At 39.3% G+C, this 22045-nt stretch overlaps 1 protein-coding gene across 1 annotated transcript in view; it reads left to right on the forward strand.

Moving 5' to 3' along the window:
• Positions 1-22045, forward strand: part of LOC124594877 — a 307913-nt gene that overhangs the window by 275500 nt on the left and 10368 nt on the right. Inside the window, exon 12 of the mRNA XM_047133346.1 lies at positions 21630-21798. The gene's annotated coding sequence lies outside the window, so the exon portion shown is untranslated. The remainder of the gene's footprint in view (positions 1-21629; positions 21799-22045) is intronic.

Below are 22045 nucleotides of genomic sequence, written 5' to 3' on the forward strand. Positions count from 1 at the left end.
AATCATTAATCTGCATCTGTCTCTGCCACAAAACTCAGAATTTTCTATTCATAGATTCACAGCAGAAATTACATTATTTTAAATTAATTGTTCCCATATTGTATGAGCTGTGCCTGTGACCCTCTCATTGTATTTGGTAAAAACCTGTGGTTTACAAATGATATTTTGATAGGTATGTCACATCAATACAAGAATGGTTTAAAAAAAGTTTGTAAAAAACAATCAGAAAAGATCTTCATTATAACTTTTCTGTCCTGGAGCATTGTTATCAAAGCACCCGCTAATTTAGTTAGAAGAGACACTAGATATCAGTTCAGTAAGCAATGAAATTGGATACTGGCTGTGCTATATAAAATCTGTTTGACAGTCTGGCATAATAAGAGAAGCAAAAGTACTACTTTGCACCTTTGGATTTGGCAGTTAAAGAATTAGTATATTTTCAAAGGTTCCATAAATCTTTTTGTTATTGAGGTACCATTGTTAAAGACAATGGCTTTGTGCTAGTTTTCATTTGACACCATGACTTAAATATCATTGTTCTGGAGTCTTTCCCATCAATCAACACAGATGTCAGAACATAATGAGCACATATTCTGTCAAGTACATTAGGAATAAAGATTTAGTCTCACTCTGCAAAATACTTCATTATGGAGATATTTACTTCCTGTTTGATGAAAAGTTCTACCCTTCAAACAAATTTACGAGGTAAAGAATGGGAAGAAATCAGTTAGTTTGCCAGTTAGTTAGTTAGTTAGTTAGTTACGTCTCACGGTAACCATTATGATGCGGAATGTGTGAAGTGCATAAGAAATGCACACATAAATGAAGGTTCCTATTTTTAACTTTAAAATTTTTATTTCCTACCCTAATCCATTCAATGGTACAAAATACATAAATAACACCTACAGATTTATTTATTCCTATTCAAGAATGCATCTGTGGCATAGAAGGAGTTGTCAAGGAGATATGATTTTCTTCCTAGCCTCCATGACTAATTATATCCTCACCCACAATTACTTCTCTTTTGATGACATTACCTACAAACAAATCCAGGGTATGGCTATGGGCACCAGCATGGCACCATTCTCTGCCAACCTTGGCACCATTCTATGCCGACCTATTCATGGGCTATCTAGAGGAACCCTTTCTAAACACCCAGAATTCTAAATCCCTCACCTGGTTCAAATGCATTGATAAAATCTTTGCAATCTGGATCGAGGGTGAAGACACCCTATCCACATTCCTCCAGAACCTCAACAACTTCTCCCCCATTTGCTTCACCTGGTCCTACTCAAACCAACAAGCCACCTACCTACCTAGATGTTGACCTCCACCTGGAAGATGGCTACATCAGAACCTCCACCCATATCAAACCTATTAACCACCAGCAATACATCCACTTTGACAGTTGCCCCCCCCCCCCCCCATTCCATACCAAGAAGTCTCTTCCATACAGCCTAGCCACCCACAGTCATCGCATCTGCAGTGATGAACAGTCCCTCTCGAAATATACTGAGGGTCCCTCTGAAGCATTCAAAGACTGTAATTACCCTCTCAACCTTGTACAAAAATGAAATCTCCCACGTCTTATCTTTCCAGTCTCCCACCATCTCCCAAAGTCCCACTATCCAGCAGCAGAGGAGTATTTCCCTCATTACTCAGTACCACCCAGGACTGGAGCAACTGAGTTACATTCTCCGCCAGTGTTTCAACTACCTCTTGTCACATCCTGAAATGAGAAATGTCCTGCCCACTATCCTTCCCACTCCTCCCACAGTGGTATTCCGCTGTCCACTGAACCTATACAATGTACTCATCCATCCCTACACAGCCCCTTCTTCAATCCTTTGTCTCATGGCTCGTACCCCTGTAATACACCTAGATGCAAGACCTGTCTCATACATACTCCCATCACCACCACCACCACCTACTCCAGTCCGGTCACAAACATCACCTACCCATCAAAGGCAGAGCTACCTGTGAAACCAATCATGTGATCTACAAGCTAAGCTGCAACCACTGTGCTTCATTCTATGTGGGTATGACAACTAACAAGCTGTCTGTCCACAGTGACAAACTGTGGCCAAAAAACAAGTAGACCTCTCTGTTGCTGATGCCAACCATGACAGCCTTCATTTCAATGACTGCTTCACAGCCTGTACCATATAGGTTAGTTCCTTTCCACCAGCACCAGCTTTTCTGAACTGTGCAGGTGGCAACTTTCCCTGCAATATATCCTAAGTTACCGTAAACCTCAGCCTCAACTGTCATTAGTCATTGTCTTCACCCATCCAGACCCTTCCCTGTTCCCATTGCAGTGCTACACAGCCCTCTATTCCATCATCACACCCAGTATTTTTTACTTCCGTCCATTTCTGCTGCCCCCCTCAACGCCCCTCCTCACCTCTCACCTGTCCTCCATCTAACCTGTAGCACTTCACTGTTTGCCATACCTACCCTACTATCCCTCCCCTTCCCCACCCCAGCCTCCTCCTTACCTCCACCCACTTGCCGCTCCTATCATGCACTGGTGCTGCTGCTCACAGTGTGACCTCAGTTGCCCGAGACTAAAGTCATGTGTGTGTGAGTTGCTTTTGCATGCGTGCGTGCATATGTGTGTGTGTGTGTGTGTGTGTGTGTGTGTGTGTGTGTGTGTGTGTTCAAATGGTTCAAATGGCTCTGAGCACTATGGGACTTAACATCTGTGGTTATCAGTCCCCTAGAACTTAAAACTACTTAAACCTAACTAACCTAAGGACATCACACATATCCATGCCCGAGGCAGGATTCGAACCTGCGACCATAGCAGTCGCGCGGTTCCGGACTGAGCGCCTTAACCGCGAGACCACCGCGGCCAGCGTGTGTGTGTGTGTGTGTGTGTGTGTGTGTGTGTGTGTTCTCTACTTTTCATGAAGACCTTACTGGCCAAAGTTTATTTGTGACAGTCTTTTTGTTGTGCCTATCTGCAACTCAGCATCTTCGCTATATGGTGAGTAGCAACTTTCCTTTTCATAATATTGCTGCACTCCATCCTGGATTTTCCATTGTTTGATTTTGCCTCATGGCTTTTCTTTGATCTTAACCCAGTGCTGGTTTTTTTTTTTTTTTTTTTTTTTTTTTTTTTTTTTTTTTTTAAATGCATCACTACACTCAATGTGCAACCTTCTTTCTCTACTTTCCTGCGTTTCTCTTCTCACCTTATAAACCACACTGCACACTCTAGATATGATCCACACTGTATCAACAGGCTCAGCTGCGCACAACAGATGGCTACAAGACCATACCGTTTGTTGGTGCACCATCTTATGACCCACATTACTCCCGCCGATATCATTAATTGTATACCTTCAAATTGATCACTCTCCCTGTGTCACTCTTCCATATTTTCATGTGTTATTTCCCGCACCTTTCCAGTGTCACACGATCTTATATCTCATCCTACAAACCACTCCCTACCCCACTCTTCCTTGATTCTATCCTAGTTTGCACCCACTAATTTCACTTCATCCACTCACATCTGCTGTCCCCCTTCTCCATACTTATCCATCCTCAGACCTGCTACCCGCAGTAAAATATATACATATTTTTTATTATTATTTATATCTTTTCTTTGATCTTGTTGTGATTTGATGCCAATTTTAGTGAGTTTTTGCCATTCAGATTTCATCTTGTTTTTGCCATTCAGATTTCATCTTGTTTCCCCCTTTTGCATCCATTTCAACCCTCTCATGATTTTTCACATGTATTTGGATGTATTTTTGTGATTTTTTTGGACGTAATTCTACATTGTTTATATATTTTTTCCACCAGCATGGATCCTTGCCTCTTCCATCTTTGTTAATACGGAAAAGTTTTCTTATCACTAGCTAGACCCCAGTCTCACATACTGTCCCTGCATCCTTGCTGGGCTCATGGAATCCCCCAAATTACTTGTCTCCTGCTGTCACCCCTCCTTCCCCAATGACCACCCGTTCAGATTCCACCAATCCTTAGTCCTCACCAACATAGTCCTGAAAAACCATATCAACCAAGCTGAAACCTCCTTGCAGTACCCTCTCTTCACCCACAAAATTCTCCTGCTATGCAATCCCAAATTTCTGGAACCCATAACACATATTGAAACTCTTGCCCTTGAGGAACTAGAGCAATTTGCACAACGTCACCTCAACAAGCTCTCCACCCTGCTCAGTTCCTACTCCTGCTTTGGAGTGCCACTGTCTACCACCTCTACAACAACCTCCAAACCTCAAACCTCCCCCATGCCCCCCCCCCTCCCCTGGCAGACAAACCTTGTCTTGCACACCTATTACACTTACCCCACTCTCCAAAACTCACTCCCATCACCACAACAAATCCGAAACCTAAACAGACCCATAACACAGTCATGAACCTTTCTTCCAGAATCCTTAGCCCCACAGAAATATCAGTCCTTTCCAAAGGCCTCACCGCCTCAATCCCAAATTCAATCTTGCAGGACTTGTTAAAGACCTTCTCTCCTTCTCCTGGTCCCTACGGTGGAAAAACTTTTTCACCACCACCACTATCAACCAGACACAACCAAAGGCCAATGTTGAAGCCTGCCTAACTCAGTTCACTTCTCCATCCAACCATGATCCACCACCACTGCCCCTGAATCAGCCCATGTTAACTTTTCAGAATTTTTTAACCTCAAATCTTGCCTCACCATCATTCCCCAAATCCCTCAACATGCAAAATAACCTTACATCCGCAGAAAGAACCACAGTCCACCATCTAAAAACTGATCCCGACCTTATAATCCATCTGTGGACCCACCAGCTTTCAGATACTTCCACCTACAAACCTTGCCACAGTGACCCCATTCCAGAAATCCTGCAGGACCTCCAGTCATTCCTCAAATCCTTAGGCCCATCCCAGAACCTCTCCCCAAAGTCCATCTCTTTGCTCACCCCTACCACTCCCCGCATTCCTACCTTCTGCATGCTTCCTAAAGTCCATAAACCCAACCACCTAGGACACCCCATTGTGGCCAGTTACTGTGCCCCCACTGACAGATGTCTGCTCTCACAGACCAACACCTTCAACCTATTCCCCGGAACCTACCCTTTTATATAAAAGATACCAACCATTTTCTCCTCCGGCTCTCCACAATTCCAGTCCCTTTACCATATGTTGTCCTGCTCGTCGCTATTGATGTGACCTACCTTCACGTTAACATCCCTAATGCTCATGGCCTTATCACTATTGAATACTACCTTTCCCAATGCTCAACAGATTCCAAACCAACAACCTCCTTCCTGGTCACCATGATCAATTATATCCTCACCCACAATTACTCCTCCTTTGAAGGCATTACCTACAAACAAATCCGGGACATGGCTATGGGCACCAGCTTGGCAACATCCTATGCCAACCTGTTCATGGACCATCTAGAGGAATCCTTCCTAAACACCCAGAATTCTAAATCCCTCACCTGGTTCAGATTCACTGAAAAAATCTTTGCAGTCTGGATTGAGGGTGAGGACACCCTATCCACATTCCTCCAGAACCTCAACAACTCCTCCCTCATTTGCTTCACCTGGTCCTTCTCAACCCAACAAGCTACCTACCTAGATGTTGACCTCCACCTCAAAGAAGGCTACATCAGAACCTCCACCCATATCAAACCTACTAACCACCAGCAATACCTCCAGTTGACAGCTGCCCCCCATTCCATACCAAGAAGTCCCTTCCACACAGCGTAGCCACCTGCGGTCGTCGCATGTGCAGTGATCAGCGGTCCCTCTTGAAATATACTGAGGGTCCCACTGAAGCCTTCACAGACTGTAATTATCCTCCCAACCTTGTACAAAATTAAATCTCCCATGTCTTATCTTTCCAGTCTCCCACCATCTCCCAAAGTCCCACCAACCAGCCACAGGGGAGCATTTCCCCTGTAACTCAGTATCACCCTGGACTGGAGCAACTGAATTACATTCTCTGCTAGGATTTCGACTACCTCTTGTTGACCCCCCCAAAATGAGAAATGTCCTGCCCACTATCTTTCCCACCCCTCCCACAATGGTATTCCGCCGTCTGCTAAACCTACACAATATACTTATCCATCCCTACACAACACCTGATCCCAAACCCTTGCCTCATGGCTCATACCCCAGTAATAGACCTAGATGCAAGACCTGTCCCCATTCTTTCACCACTGCTTACTCCAGTTCAGTCACAAACATCGCCTGTCTCATGAAAGGAAGACTACCTGTGAAACCAGTCATGTGATCTACCAGCTAAGCTGCAACCACTGCACCGGCCGGGATGGCCGAGCAGTTCTAGACACTACAGTCTGGAACCACGCGACCCCTATGGTCACAGGTTTGAATCCTGCCTCAGGCATGGATGTGTGTGATGTCCTTAGGTTACTTAGGTTTATGTAGTTCTAAGTTCTAGGGGACTGATGACCTTAGAAGTTAAGTCCCATAGTGCTCAGAGCTCTTTTTTTTGCAACCACTGCACTGCATTCTATGTGGGCATGAAAACCAACAAGCTGTGTGTCCGTATGAATGGCCACTGACAAACTGTGGCCAAGAAACAAGTGGACCACCCTGTTGCTGAGCATGCTGCGAAACATGACTGACTGCTTCACAGCCTGTGCCACATGGATTCTTCCCACCAACACCAGCTTTTCTGAATTGCGCAGGTGGGAACTTTCCTTGCAATATATCCTACGTTCCCATAAACCTCGGCCTCAACCGTCATTAGTCATTGTCTTCACCCATCCAGCCCGTTCCCTGTCCCCATTCCAGCACTACACAGTCCTCTATTCCACCACCACACCCGGTCTTTTTATTTCTCTCCTTTTCTGCTGCCCCCCCCCCACCCCCTCCCCAACTCACACCTGTCTTCTGTCTAACCTGCAGCACTTCACTGTCTGCCACCTCTACCCTACTATCCCTCCCCTGCCCTCACCCCAGCCTCCTCCTTACCACCACTCAGTTGCCACTCCCATCATGCACTGGTGCTGCTGCTCACAGTGTGGCCTCAGTTGCCCGAGACTACATTCTTGTGTGTGTGAGCTGCATTTGTGTGTGTGTGTGTGTGTGTGTGTGTGTGTGTGTGTAGTCTATTTTTGATGAATGCCTTACTGGCTGAAAGGTTTATTTGTGACAGTCTTTTTGTTGTGCCTATCTGCGACGCAGCATTTCCGCCATATGGCAAGTAGCAATTTTCCTTTTCATAATATTGTTACAGTCCATCCTGGATTTTTCATTATTTGATTTTTGTTAGATATGATTTCAATTTATTTTTGAAACTATTACTGATGTCCATCAGACTTTTATTTCATCTGGTAATTTATCAAAAAGTTTTACAGCAGCATATTTTACCCCTTTCTGTGTCAAAGATAGGTTAAGTAGTGGATAGTGTAAGTCTTTCTTTCATCTGGTAGTATAATCATGAATGTTACTGTTGTTTTTAAATTGGTCCATGTTGTTGAGAACAAATTTTGTTACTGAGTAAATGTACTGTGATGTTGTTGTAAGAATTCCTAACCTTCTACAAGATGTGCAGCTATGAGCCCCACACATCATTCTAACCACTTTCTTTCCAGCAGTGAATATTTTTGCCTAAGTGTTGAGTTACCCCTAAATATTACTCTGTATGATGTCAGAGAGTGAACGTATGCAAAGTATCTTAGCTTACTAATTTCTGTATCCCCAAAATTGGCAATTATTCTGATTGCTAAAGTTGTTGAACCTACTTACTTTAGGAGACCCAAAATATGAATTTTTCAATTAAGGTTCTCATCTATATTTACATCCAAAAACTTAATATGCCATACGCTGACCACTGACTTCTGTTGATGTGTTATATTTATTGAAGGAACAGTACTCCTTGCAGCAGGAAACTGGATGTACTGTGTTGTTTCAAAGTTCATAGCAAGCCCATTTGCAGAAAACCAATTAAATAACTTTTCCAAAGACATTATTTTTGTATCATTTTCAATTGGAGTTTCTTTTACTGGATTAATAATGATGCTTGTATCATCAATAAACAGTGTCAGTTTAGCTGATTGTTTCAGATAAGAAGGGAGGTCACTCACATATATCAAGAACAGAAGGGGACCCATGATTTAATCTTGTGGATCACCTAATGCAATTTCACCCCAGTTAGATGAGGTGACAAACTTCCTTAAATCACTTAAACCATATAAAGAAACTTTTTGCTTCCTGTTCTGTAGATATGTCTTAAACCATTCATATACTGTTCCATTTATATGCTAGAATTGTAATTTCTGTACAATAATGTCATAGTTCACATGATCAAATACTGGCTAGCATATGCCAGTCTCTCGTGAATGGTACCAGTGTTACGTGAACTGCGCACACGCCTGGAATATTGTTGAATGTTGTTTTGTTCGAGGTCAGCTGCCATGTTGTGCTATGGTGTTCAAACTTCCCATGTGTAGAAACATATAAATACTGAATATGGCTAAAAGAGATTGCTTGTCAAACTTAGAGATTGAAGAACACATGAACAATGACTCAGAACTTGACAATCTTTCGGAAGATATCGGCGATTTTTCAGAAGATGACAATGACTCACATGAGCTGGAGAGTGAAACCTATGCAGCTGATAGAAACGATGGTAGTGAGAAGCTAATGCACAAGTTTCTATTAGTCAGATTTGTCATTCAGTTCAAGAGCCTGCCCTTCATAATGAATGGTGTCATTTTGATACACTCCCTGAATTACCTCTGAAGAAATGAGTGGAATTCAGGTTCCTGTTGATACATTATCAACAGAACTAGACTGTTTGTTGCAATTTTTTGATCACAGAATGTTTCTAAAAGTAAATTCAGAGGCAAATATATATGCTACTGATACTATTTCCAAACTTCAACGTCAGAACAGAATCAAACCAAAATCTTTGTGGAAGGAATTGAGAGCAGTGAGGATACATGAAGTATATCAAGTTTTTGCAATCTTTTTGTATATGTGTGTTGTAAGGAAACCTAAACTTACGGATTATTGGTCTGAAGACCCAATGCTTGCTTCATCATTTGTTCCTAAGCTAATGTCATGAAACAGATTTTTTGCCATATTTAGGATGCTGCATGTGAACAATAATGCCCTGTGGATACCTCGACAAGAACCAGGCCATGACTCTCTGCATAAAGTAAGACCTATCTGGGACATTTTCACAGAAAGATGCAGCAAAGTCTCTTATCCATCACAAAATCTGACTGTGGATGAAGCAATATGTCCTTTCCAAGGAAGAATTGGATTCCATGTTCATATGAAAGACAAACCAGAGAAATATGGGATAAAAGGAAATGTTGACAATTCTATCAAATCCCTACTGCTTAGGCTATGTTCCTCTTACTTGGGAAAAGGACATGTGGTATACATGGATAGATTTTATACAAGTCCTGCAGTCCTTGAATAACTGTGGAAAAGAAATACATTGGGAGTTGGAACTGTGACGAAAAACAGGAGAGGTTTGCCTAGAGACCTAATAAATCAAAAACTAATGAAAGGAGAAATGACATTTCATTGCAAAAGACACCTTTTCTGCTTCAAATGGAAAGACAAACGCGATGTACTCATGTTGTCAGCACATCATAAGATGACTGCTTTGGATGTCAGCATAAAATCCAGGAGAGGATATGTTGAGGTAGTAAATCCAGACATTGTACTAGACTACAATTTGTCTAAAACAGGTGTTGACATAAGAGACCAGCTGATGAGTTACTATCCCTTCCAGCAAAAGACTGTAAAATGGTGCAAACATATTTTCTTCCATATTTTTGTGAGGGCAGTTATGAATGCCAACATTATTTACAATAATAAACTATGAAAAAAGTGTGCATTACCAGATTTTATCTGTAAATTAGCAAAGCAATTGGTCCAAAAAGGAAGAGTGGTACTAAATAAACAGACACATTTAGCATCTGGAGTTGCAAGTGCAAACAGACTCACAGCACGTCATTTTCCTGAGAAACTGCAACCAACAGGAAAGAAAACAAACCCAGCTAAAAGGTGCAAGGTCTTTTGGGAGCAAGGGAAAGCTGCATGAAAGGTAGTGAGGAAAGAGACCAGATATTTCTGTAGGCCAGTAACACAGGCCTTTGTGTTTGACAAGTGTGTTGAAAGATTTCATACCTGAGTGAAGTTCTCTAATTTGTAAAAATGAGAAAAAAAATTTCACAATAAAACACTACACCTATAAGTGAAGCATTTAGTATTCCTGCTGACAAGTGATTTTAAATCAATAGCCTACCACTCCCTACGAATTATAAAAATTTTGTCCACTTTGGGGAAAAATAAAAATGCTGAAAAACAGTATCTTTAGAGTAATATCTACAAATCCCTGTGTAATTTATTTGTGCTAAACATACACATATTCATAAAGAGGGAGGATGGAAGGTTAAGCTGATATACTGCCTAAAGAGATAAGTGTATTAGTAAATTTATCAAAAAATTGTAAATTGTAGCAAATTTCTTCAGGATCTGGGTATTAACTGGATTGCCAATCTGTTAGGCTCCAGAGTGTTAAGAAATGGTTGTTAAATACATTAGCTATTTCTGTACTGTTGGTTAAGTTGGTCTCATTCTCTTTAATAGTAATACTACCTACCCCAGTGGTTACTTTTCCTGCCTCTCTTCTACCAACGTTCCATATTGATTTCATTTTATTGCCCATGTTGTTAATTTCATCTCTAACATACTTATTTCTTGATTTTCTGACAACTTTTCTCAGTATGTTACAATAATTTTTATGGTGTAAAATTACTTCTAGATCTTTACCAATTCTTGTTGTGTCATACAGTTTTCTTTTTCTTTCTGAAGATACTTTAATACCTGTAGCAATCCAAGGTCTCTTTGAAAAATGTTCGGTGTCAATTTCAGTTATTGGTTTTGGGCAACAATGTTTAAAAAGGGATATAAATTTATCAAGAAATATGTTGCATTTATCATTAGCATTTGGCTCATTATACACATCTCCCCAATTAACATTTCTTAAACTTTCTCTGAAGTGCTCTATAGACACCAGGTTGAGCACCCTTTCACTTTTACTTAATGGTTTCTGAACTGTAAATCTTGCTAGGTTTTGTAAGTTAATCAATTGTGCATCATGGTCTGATAATCCATTTATTGCAGGGAAAGCATGTATTAGATTTACATCCTGTTGCTGTACAAATACATTATCTATTAAAGTGCTACATCTTGAGCTTTATGTGTAGGGAAATTGATCACTGATTCTAAGCTGTATGTCATTAACAACACTTCTAGTTCACTTTTCCCATCAGAATTGCTGAGAAAGTTTACATTGAAATCACTGCAGATTAAAAACTTCTTCTTTTTGTCTGACAGACATCATAATAGGGAGCACACTTTTTTCATGAATAGCTCCCAGTCTCCTAATGGGGGACCTGTACACTGTTGCTAATATCAACGCTACATTATCTAGCTGTAGTTCACATTCACAAACTTCAAAGTGCTGATAGACACAAAATTAACTTACAGAAGTAAGCATTGTATTTATACTCTTGTTTTGTGTAAATGGCAACTCCTCCTTTATCTGTGCTTTATCTGAAAGTGTAAGATGCTAAATTATACCCACTTATGTGAGATTTTGCCAGTGTCTGGAGCATCCCGTTCAGCTCAGTGTTAACATGCCTTACAGCGGTGTTTACCCAAGGCCGATCATGGCACTGAAAGAGCTCCACAAATCCCACATTTGTGTGCCCAGTTTCTGCTCCTATTTTATCCAGGTCACTCCTAATACTATATCTTGGATTCATAGCCAGGCTGTTTCCTGTTCCCCCAACTGTAATTATCTGATCTCCCTTCTCTAAGTCCCTGCATAGCTGACCTAAGTTTTCTGTCACCTGTCTAAGGCTACCACTTAGTTTCACAAAACCTGTGACCTGGTACCCTAGACCTAATTTCTCCTGAAGCTGCTGGCCTACATCCCTCCCATGACTGCTACCTAGAAGCAGAATTCTTCTTTTCCTATTCTGAAAAATTAGAACACTACGGTATCAGAGGAATTGCAAACAACTGGATTGCTACATTCCTAACCAATCGGATGCAGAGAGTCAGCATGAAATATACTAATAGACAAAGCAACTCAATAACCGAAATACTATCAAGTAATAAAACTGTACAGCAAGGTGTTCCACAGGGCTCAGTATTGGGACCCCTACTTTTCCTCCTGTATATTAATGATTTGAGCCTGAATGTTGATGCACACAAAACAATGATATTTGCTGATGACACAACTGTACTCCTCAAAGGGGAGAATACAGAGGCTGTGCAAAAAGCTGTGAACTTGGCTACTGATCAACTCAGCAACTGGGCAAAAATCAACAGATTAACTATCAACACCAAAAAGACAGCTTCCATGAACTTCCACACAACACAAAATGCAAATTCCTCTCAGCCATCTGTCACTATAAATAACCAGTCAATAGATACCAACACTGTTTTCAAATTCCTAGGTCTGTGGGTTCAAGATAACCTGAAATGGAATACACATACAGGGAAGGCAAATGCCAGGATTTGTACTGGCTGTTATGCATTGAGTGTACTGAAAATGTGTGCTAGCCTGAAAACATTAACCAGTGCATACTATGCTTACATACAAGCCCACCTAAAATATGGTGTAATATTCTGGGGAAATGCTCCAACTGCTCTGAGCACATTCAGAATCCAGAAGAGAGCAATGAGGATTATTACTGGGAGCAAACCCAGAGACTCCTGCAAACCCATCTTCAGAAAGTTGGCAATCCTTACACTGCCTTGCCTCTACATTCTTGAGACTCTAAAATTCTTCAGAAAACACATAGTGCCAACTGACCCCAGAGTCGTAAAAAATAATGAAATATATGAACACAACACCAGGAAAAATGCAAACCTGCATGTTATATGTACAAACACTCAACTGTGTAAAAAGGGAGTTTTCCACATGGGCCTCCAACTGTATACTATATACCTCTTTACTTCTGTATGCATCCTCTTTGGTTTGAAGCTGGCACAGTACTTACAGTAGAATATCTTTGGCTTCCCTCTGACAACCATGCCTCCATCCTTGCTACCCTCCCTGTTTACCTTTCCCTGTTGCTTCATAACCTGGGTTGTGAGTAACTGAATCCACTTTCCCTTCTTCCCTTTTTTCCCCTCTCTCCTCCCTGATGAAGGAACAAAGTTCCGAAAGCTAGGAATGTAAATTTTCAGTTCTGTTTTATGTGTATCTATCGGCTGTACTGAGCTGAGGTAAGTACTGGCCAGCCCCTCTATCTCTTTGAACATTTTTTTCCATAATTTTGTTGAAGCCTGAAATACTGAAACTGGCCTATAATTAGCAATATCAATTTTTGCACCCTCCTTATGCAAAGGTGTTCCTTTTGCAGTTTTTAGATTATTTGGAAACACACCACTCTCAAAAATTGAATTTACTATGCCTGTTAGTGGTCCCACAATAAATGTTGCACTAACTTTGATAATAGCATTTGGTATCTCATCAACACCCGTTGAATATCTATTAGATAATTCTTTTAAGATACTTGATAGTTCCTCAGATGTTGCTGGATACATGAATAATGTCTTTGGATGAATTTTTTGAACTGAGAGATTCAGTGGCTTTTTGTCAAGATGTGTATTTATTAACTGCCGTGCTATATCAGAGAAATAATTGTTGAAAGCACCAGCCACATTTTTGGGGTCAGTTAGTTTATTTTTACTTATAATCAGCTCTATATTACTGTGATTAACCTACCTGGTGCCCATTTCTTTCCTTACAATTTGCCAGGTTGCTTTAGTTTTGTTTTTGGAATTACACAATATTTTGTTTTTGGAATTACACAATATTTTGTTTTTGGAATTACACAATATTTTGCCATTTTCTTGTTCTTTTGCTTTTGAAATAACTCGTGTTAGTATTCTTATGTATCTTTTGAAATATGTAATAAAATTAGGATTAGTATTTTGCTTGGAGTTCTCATACAGTCTCCTTTTATTTTGACATGATATCCTTATCCCTTTTGTAATCCACTTGTTTGTTTCTTGAGTAGAGTTAAATGTAGTTATTTTCTTGGAAAAAGCCATTTCAAAAAAATGTTTGAATGTAGCCATAAACTTATCATATTTCTTATTTTTATCATTACAGCCATATACATCTTTCCAACTTTCACCCTTTAGGAGAGAACAAAAATATTCCACATTTTTTGTACTGCAATTCCTTACAGTGTGTTGTATACTACTGGGAATTGAGTGTCCTGAAATATTCACTGCAAGAATTTGAGCACTATGATCACTAAAACTTGTGTTTACAATTTGTATGTTATAGGCATATTTGCATGTATTTATCAAGGTCTGATCAATAATAGTGCAGAGCTTGGTGTTTCTCTAGTTGATTCAGTTACCATTGCACTGATCTTGAAAAATTGTAGTAGATTTATAATGTCACCTCTTACTTTATTGGATTTTGAGAAATCAATATTAAAATCACAACATATAATTACATTTTTCTTGGGAGTGTGAATTTCTTCCAAGAATTCCTCCACGTGATTGTAAAATACTTTTTTGTCTCCGTCTGGTGACCTTTACACACAAATAATAACTGTATTTTTCCTTGGTAGTTCAGCTGTAGATAGTTCTATATCTTCTTCAACAGTTTATGGTGCTAAGTTACACTATTGAATTCAATATTTTCTCTAACATATACACAGGTACCTCCATGACTTGATATTTTCATACAGAACATGCGTCCAAGTTTGAACTGAGGGATCTATGTTTGCTCTAACACATCTTGTTTGAACCAGTGTGCTGTAAAGCATTGTTGTTGTTGTTGTTGTTGTTGTTGTGGTCTTCAGTCCTGAGACTGGTTTGATGCAGCTCTCCATGCTACTCTATCCTGTGCAAGCTTTTTCATCTCCCAGTACCTACTGCAACCTACATCCTTCTGAATCTGCTTAGTGTATTCATCTCTTGGTCTCCCTCTACGATTTTTACCCTCCACGCTGCCCTCCAATACTAAATTGGTGATCCCTTGATGCCTCAGAACATGTCCTACCAACCGATCCCTTCTTCTGGTCAAGTTGTGCCACAAACTTCTCTTCTCCCCAATCCTATTCAATACTTCCTCATTAGTTATGTGATCTACCCATCTAATCTTCAGCATTCTTCTGTAGCACCACATTTCGAAAGCTTCTATTCTCTTCTTGTCCAAACTATTTATCGTCCGTGTTTCACTTCCATACATGGCTACACTCCATACGAATACTTTCAGAAATGACTTCCTGACACTTAAATCAATACTGGGTGTTAACAAATTTCTCTTCTTCAGAAACGCTTTCCTTGCCATTGCCAGCCTACATTTTATATCCTCTCTACTTCGACCATCATCAGTTATTTTGCTCCCCAAATAGCAAAACTCCTTTACTACTTTAAGTGCCTCATTTCCTAATCTAATTCCCTCAGCATCACCCGACTTAATTAGACTACATTCCATTATCCTTGTTTTGCTTTTGTTGATGTTCATCTTATATCCTCCTTTCAAGACACTGTCCATTCCATTCAACTGCTCTTCCAAGTCCTTTGCTGTCTCTGACAGAATTACAATGTCATCGGCGAACCTCAAAGTTTTTATTTCTTCTCCATGGATTTTAATTCCTACTCCGAATTTTTCTTTTGTTATCTTTACTGCTTGCTCTGTATACAGATTGAATAACATAGGGGATAGGCTACAACCCTGTCTCACTCCCTTCCCAACCACTGCTTCCCTTTCATGTCCCTCGACTCTTATAACTGCCATCTGGTTTCTGTACAAATTGTAAATAGCCTTTCGCTCCCAGTATTTTACCCCTGCCACCTTTAGAATTTGAAAGAGAGTATTCCAGTCAACATTGTCAAAAGCTTTCTCTAAGTCTACAAATGCTAGAAACGTAGGTTTGCCCTGTAAAGCATAGGACATAAATATCATTTATGTCATTTAATATTATTTCTATTTCATTCAGTTTATTTGAGAGTGAGTGAACATTTTGATGGAGTAATTTAAAATTAGGTACAGAGAGTAAATAATTTCTTGCTTGACCACTTACCCCACTATTTGAGCTAGAGTATTTAGTGGGAAAAAAATCCTCATGTTTCCCAGGGATGGCATTAATGATGTTTGGTGTATGGCTTGTTGGTTCACCATATGTGGGTTCCTGCCTTTCTTCTGTTCAAATGTTCCAAATTTCCAGTTTTTTCTGTCATTTTTCACCCATCTGTCCATTAACGACTGCCTTGTTGCTGCATTTGATGGCTTGACATTTTCAATCTCGAAATTCACAGATAATGTCTTCCTACATATGCCTGTGGCAGTGTTGATTTTTTATAACTTAATACGATTTACAGATCTGATTTTTTTTATTAGACTTTGTGTGTCATGTCAAAGCAGTATTGGATGAATTATAACATTCATTTTGCACATGAATTTAAGCATACAGGTTGAGTCACTAACTATTGCCACCTAGAATAACTCTGAAAGTATGATAGTAGCTGAAAAGTTTTTGGGACAAATGTTGCCTGGGACAACAGGGGCCATAATATGACGTTGGTCTTTTGTTGCTAGGTGGGGTCACGTCAGAGATATGAAGGTCAACTTTTTTTAAAATGGTATGCTATAGTTTGGTACTTATTTTCTGATAGTGGCTATCGAGACAAATCCAATAATGTGTAACAGTAAGGTCTTTGAAGGTCAACGAAGGTCAAAAAGGTGGCATGAATGTCCATTTACAGAAGGTGTTTAAAGTGATGACCATTGGTATCAATGCAGTGCTGCAATCTTCTTATCATGCATTGAGTGGTATTCCTTATCACTTATCACCTCAACACTTATCAAAGCACATGCTCTGACAATTCTCTCTTGTTTATTGTGCAAATAGTAAATACTCTCCGAATATGGCATATCCATCTAACGTGCCATTGACATGTAAACACCATTCAGTGGTTTCACAATACAATACTAATATTAATGGTAAGACTAGTATTGTCAAATCAAGCAAATGTTAATGATGTATTACTCTGAAGAACGGGTTGATATGCTTCTCATTTACGGAGAATGCCAACGAAATTCAGTGAGAGCTAGAGACATACGCTGAAAGATATCCTCAACTTACTCACCCTACATATTGTACATTTAAATATGCTTATGATAAATTGAGAACAACTGGATCTTTAACACATCAGAAACATATCCGGCAAAGGAAAGTTACTAACGAGGAAATGGTAATTGGTACTCTTGCCACTGTGGTTCAAGATCCTTGTGTTAGTTCGTGTCAGATCACATGGGAATCTGGCATGTTCGTGTTCTGCAGCACCATAAATATCGTCCTTACTGTATCAGTCTCCACCAAGAATTAACTGGTATGGACTGTATGCATTGCCGATGGGCTCAACTTCATTTATTCATTTCATTTTATTTACTGAAGAGGCTACATTCATGAGCCATGGAAATGTTAATTTGCATAACATGCATCATTGGGCAACTGAAAATACATGTTGGCTGCGGCAAGTTGCACACCAAAAACTGTGGTTGGTGAATGTAAGGGGGAGAGGGGGAGTTTCTGGAGGACAGAATTATAGGCCCCTATTTCATCTTAATGGTAGGAAGTACACCACATTCCTGCAGGAAACATTAGGTCTGTTATTGGAAGAAATACCTTTAGGAACAAGGAGCAGAAAGTGGTATCAACACAATGGGTGTCTGGTACATTTTTCACTGATGGCTAGAAATGAGTTGCAGAGACAACTCCCAAATTGTTGGATTGGACACAGATGAGATGTGTTGTGGCTGGCTTCTTAGCCAAACTTGATGCCTCTGGATTTTTTTCTTGTGGGGATTCGTAAAAGACATTGTTTATAAAGGCTTTCCAACTACACCTGAAGATATGCAAGAGAGAGTTGTCAGAGCATGTGCTTCAATAAGTGCCCATGTGATAAGGAATACCACTCAGTCCATGATAAGAATATTGCAGGACTGCATTGATACCAATGGTCATCACTTCAAACACCTGAAAATGGATGTTCATGCAATCTTTTTGACCTTCATTTACCTTCAGTCATCTTACTGTTACACATCACTGGATTCATCTCAATAGCTGCTAACAGAAAATAAGCACTAAACTATCGCATCCCAAAAAAAAAAAAAAAAAAAAAAAAAAAAAAAAAAACCGCTGTCCTTCATATCTCTGACCCGACCCCACCTAGCAACAAAAAACCAACATCATATTATGGCCCCCCATTGTCCCATGCAACATTTGTCCCACAAACTTTTCAGTTCCTATCACCCTTTCGGAATTATTCTTGGTGGAAATAGTTAGTGGCTCACCTTGTTTATTACAAAGAATCTATAATGTTCTTCCAAAATTCTTCCAGAAGTTTTTCAGTGTCATTTGTGCCACCAATACTGATTAATTTATCATTAACGGAGAAGTTATCAGTTAATTTGTCCACGTGTTTCACAACTTCCTTAATGGCACACCTGGTTTCATAATACTTTGCACACTGAATTTTTTACCTAATTTTCTCACAGATTCTGCCATAACTGTCACTCAAATTAAGCACTCTTTCACCTTCTGTAGCAGTTGTTTGAGGCCTAACAGACCATGAGTTTTCACATGAAATGTGTTTAAGGATTTTTCACTGCACCTTGTTCACAGTGATGTATTAGTGCTTCTGGATCCTTGATTTTAATCTTCATAATACTGTTTTCTTTCTGCTACACTTTTTAAACTTTGTTCTTGAACACTTTAGACCACTCATCAGGAAAGGTGGACATTTCTGAAGGAATTTTCAGCACACTTTTCTTTGTCAGCGATTCTCATTTTGGTGGTTGAAGTTTAGTAATTTTCATATGTAGTGAACTGATAATAAACTGTAGACTGGATACTCATTTGTGTAGTTTGGATATTTTGTGCTTACAATTTTCAGATGATGATGTGTACATAGTTCCGCATAGTCAGTGCGTACACAACTTTTCCAATAGAGCGCGCCCCGCTAAGCACAACAGCGCAGGCGCAGCGCTCGTCCGTCTCCGCACTACGAGATGGTGCTGTCTTAGAGACGGACCAAATTCTGCTTCCGCCGATCAGCGTATTAATATGTCACACAGCCAATGAGATTGCTGCTAACACAGAACCTTTTCTCCTCGTGGATCACACTCGCGCAGTGATACCTGATCGCACGTGGTATTATAACGAGTGTACAGACCTCCGATCAGTCAGTCTTCATTAGTCTGCAGTCAAGTTTCAGTCTGCGCCTAATAAGATTACCATATTCCTGTACATAGCCATGAAGATAAATGACTAGACACTTTGTCAAGTATCAGAGATACGTGAGAATAAGATTAACGTACCAAGACCAAAGGAACTTCAGATTGTCAATTGTAAACAGCATCCAGAATCAAGTTACGTAATGTCTATATTTTTTATTATTTTAATAAATTTGTGTGAAAATTAATCAAGTTCTGTTTAAAGTTGGTCACCGTCAACCTGCTACTTGAAGCGTGCAAGTGGCATTTCTATCGTCTGACCTAACGACAGAAGATAAACACGCCATGATAAGACCAAGAGACTTATTGCTGACACTCGCCTACTTCGTTAGAGCGACAAGTTAAATAATCTGATGGTGTGTGTACTGAAGGTCTTACAGTACACACACCACAGATGATTTCTTTTTACTGGTAATATTTACATTTTTCCGAGGAGATGCACGGCATACTTTTGCATTGGCCACCATATTGAAACAGATTTCCAAGCACACTGTTTTGTCATGTAGGAAGTTGACAATCTAACACAAGATGTTAACACTGTTACTAGCTCTCCCAAGACTTTTAATGGCCTAGCTGCACTCGAAGGTTATTGTTGCTATACCTGAGCCGAGACTAACTGCATGCAAACTGATATAGTGTTACCTGAGTGTTGTTGCAGTGCAGACTGGTGATTCTGGGGTGGAGTCGATCTTATAAAGACTAGCATAAAGATATATGCTGATTTTAGAATTTGCATAATGTTTTAAAAAATTACTAGGTTCGATTATTATTATTATTATTATTATTATTATTATTATTTATTTTTTTTAATCCTGAGTGAACTTTATACTGAGACAGTAAGGTGGTACGTAAAATATGCTAAAGATCAATTAATTATCAAAATACATAAAACCACCTTACCCATCCACATTGGGAATACCCTAACTACAAGTATGGCAGCCATATTTAAATTTATAACACTTTATATGAATTTTAACACATTTTAGTTAGTTATTAACGGCTTAATGAAGGGTGTCATTCGATCAAGTATAAAAGCTACCTCAGGAACCTAACAAATAGCATGGCACAGGAGATAATAGTACATATAGCTCATCCCAAACTTAAATTACAAATATCTTTCAAGTTAATTAGTTTCAAGTAAATCAAAATATGTACTCAGACATTGAGTGGAGTGACTGGTTTTGAAAGAATGGATCAGTACTTCAGATTCTGTCAATTAGTTCAAAATGTTTTTGCACTAAATATTGTTATTGTAACTTCAGTTAGTCACATCTTATAATTAATAATGCTCTAATGAAAACTACACTCACTAATGAAATCAGAAAAATCAAAATAACAATCTCGATAATAAATTAAAGTACAAGAGAGCTCAGTTAAGCATTTGAAACATTTGAATGTCACATACCACATAGGTAACTGCATTGAAAACAGAGTAACATTTAGAAAAAATTAATTATTGATGGGAGTAAAAAGCATAAAGGATGGGGAGGTTACAGCTTCTTATGTTACAGTCTATGGGACTGCTGCAGGACAGGAAAGTGAAGGAGAGACTGCTCGTACAGGGATTTGATGTTAGAGTAAATATGTTTGCCATGAATGTGTATAAGGAAGGAAACAATAGATGTGGAAGGAGTGGCAGCTGTCAAAGTGCAGATGTTGTTGCTATGGAGCCTTTCATGCTGGGGTCCTTGGATAAATTGTTCTCAGTTAACTTGTAGTGTCAAATTTGAAATCTGACTTAGCAAGGTAACCACAACCTTTTTATCTGTGGAGATATTTTAACTTATTGGCTGGTCTGACATGGATCAAATTTTCTTTTTAAATTTCACTGAAATGCAGGCCAATATCAAGGAAGGTGGCTTTTGACTTTGAGAACAGCCAAAACAATTTGAGTTGGGGAAAGGAAATACACTACTGTAGAAAGTGAAGGCGTTGTTGTTCTCTGTAAGTCCAGGCTGTAAAGATATCATCAATGAATCTGGACTCAAGTTAGGGGCACATCTTTTGTCTGGGAGTTGTTCCCTGGTTCATTTGTAGGTCTGACTCTCAAAGCACAGACGTTGTGGCTAATGAAGAAGTTAGGCAGTATGACAATGAAAATGAACTTGGAAGTGGTAGTGCTCAAGAACTGCTAGCCTCTGTGGTGTGTGTGTGTGTGTGTGTGTGTGTGTGTGTGTGTTTAATGTAGCACTTCAATTTCTGCTAACAAGTAATCATTACATTTTATATTGCTACATTCAACACATGAATAAAACCTTTTTTTTTAATTAGGAACAAAATTCCTTTCTTTGAAATAGTGGAAATAGTGAAGAAACAGGCCTAAACTTTTATTTTACTTGCAGATTCAATGGATTACACAGTGTCTCATCAAAATCATCATTTATCTATCATATAACATGGAAGACCATTTAACTCAAAGGACGAATATCCTTTGACTAAAATGAAAATCTTATATCTGGAAATCATTTACTAATTTTGAACCAAAGTACTCAAATGCTACATATATCTAAGGTGAGACATCATTTATTAGAAATGAACTGTTAACTAATAATGCTAAATACAATTATAACAATACAAAACAGGATCAATTTCCATTCACTACATAGAGGAGACACTAAGTGGAAGACAGGTTCCTTGAAGGAAGACTTATATTAGATATTCCACAATTACTACTTACCTTAAAGATGGAACACAGTAAAAAGTGAACCTAATCTTTTTTACTTACTTTTTGCTATGTATAAATTCAAAAGTTATAGTG

Source organism: Schistocerca americana, chromosome 2, assembly GCF_021461395.2.
Source record: "Schistocerca americana isolate TAMUIC-IGC-003095 chromosome 2, iqSchAmer2.1, whole genome shotgun sequence".
NCBI lineage: Eukaryota > Metazoa > Arthropoda > Insecta > Orthoptera > Acrididae > Schistocerca > Schistocerca americana.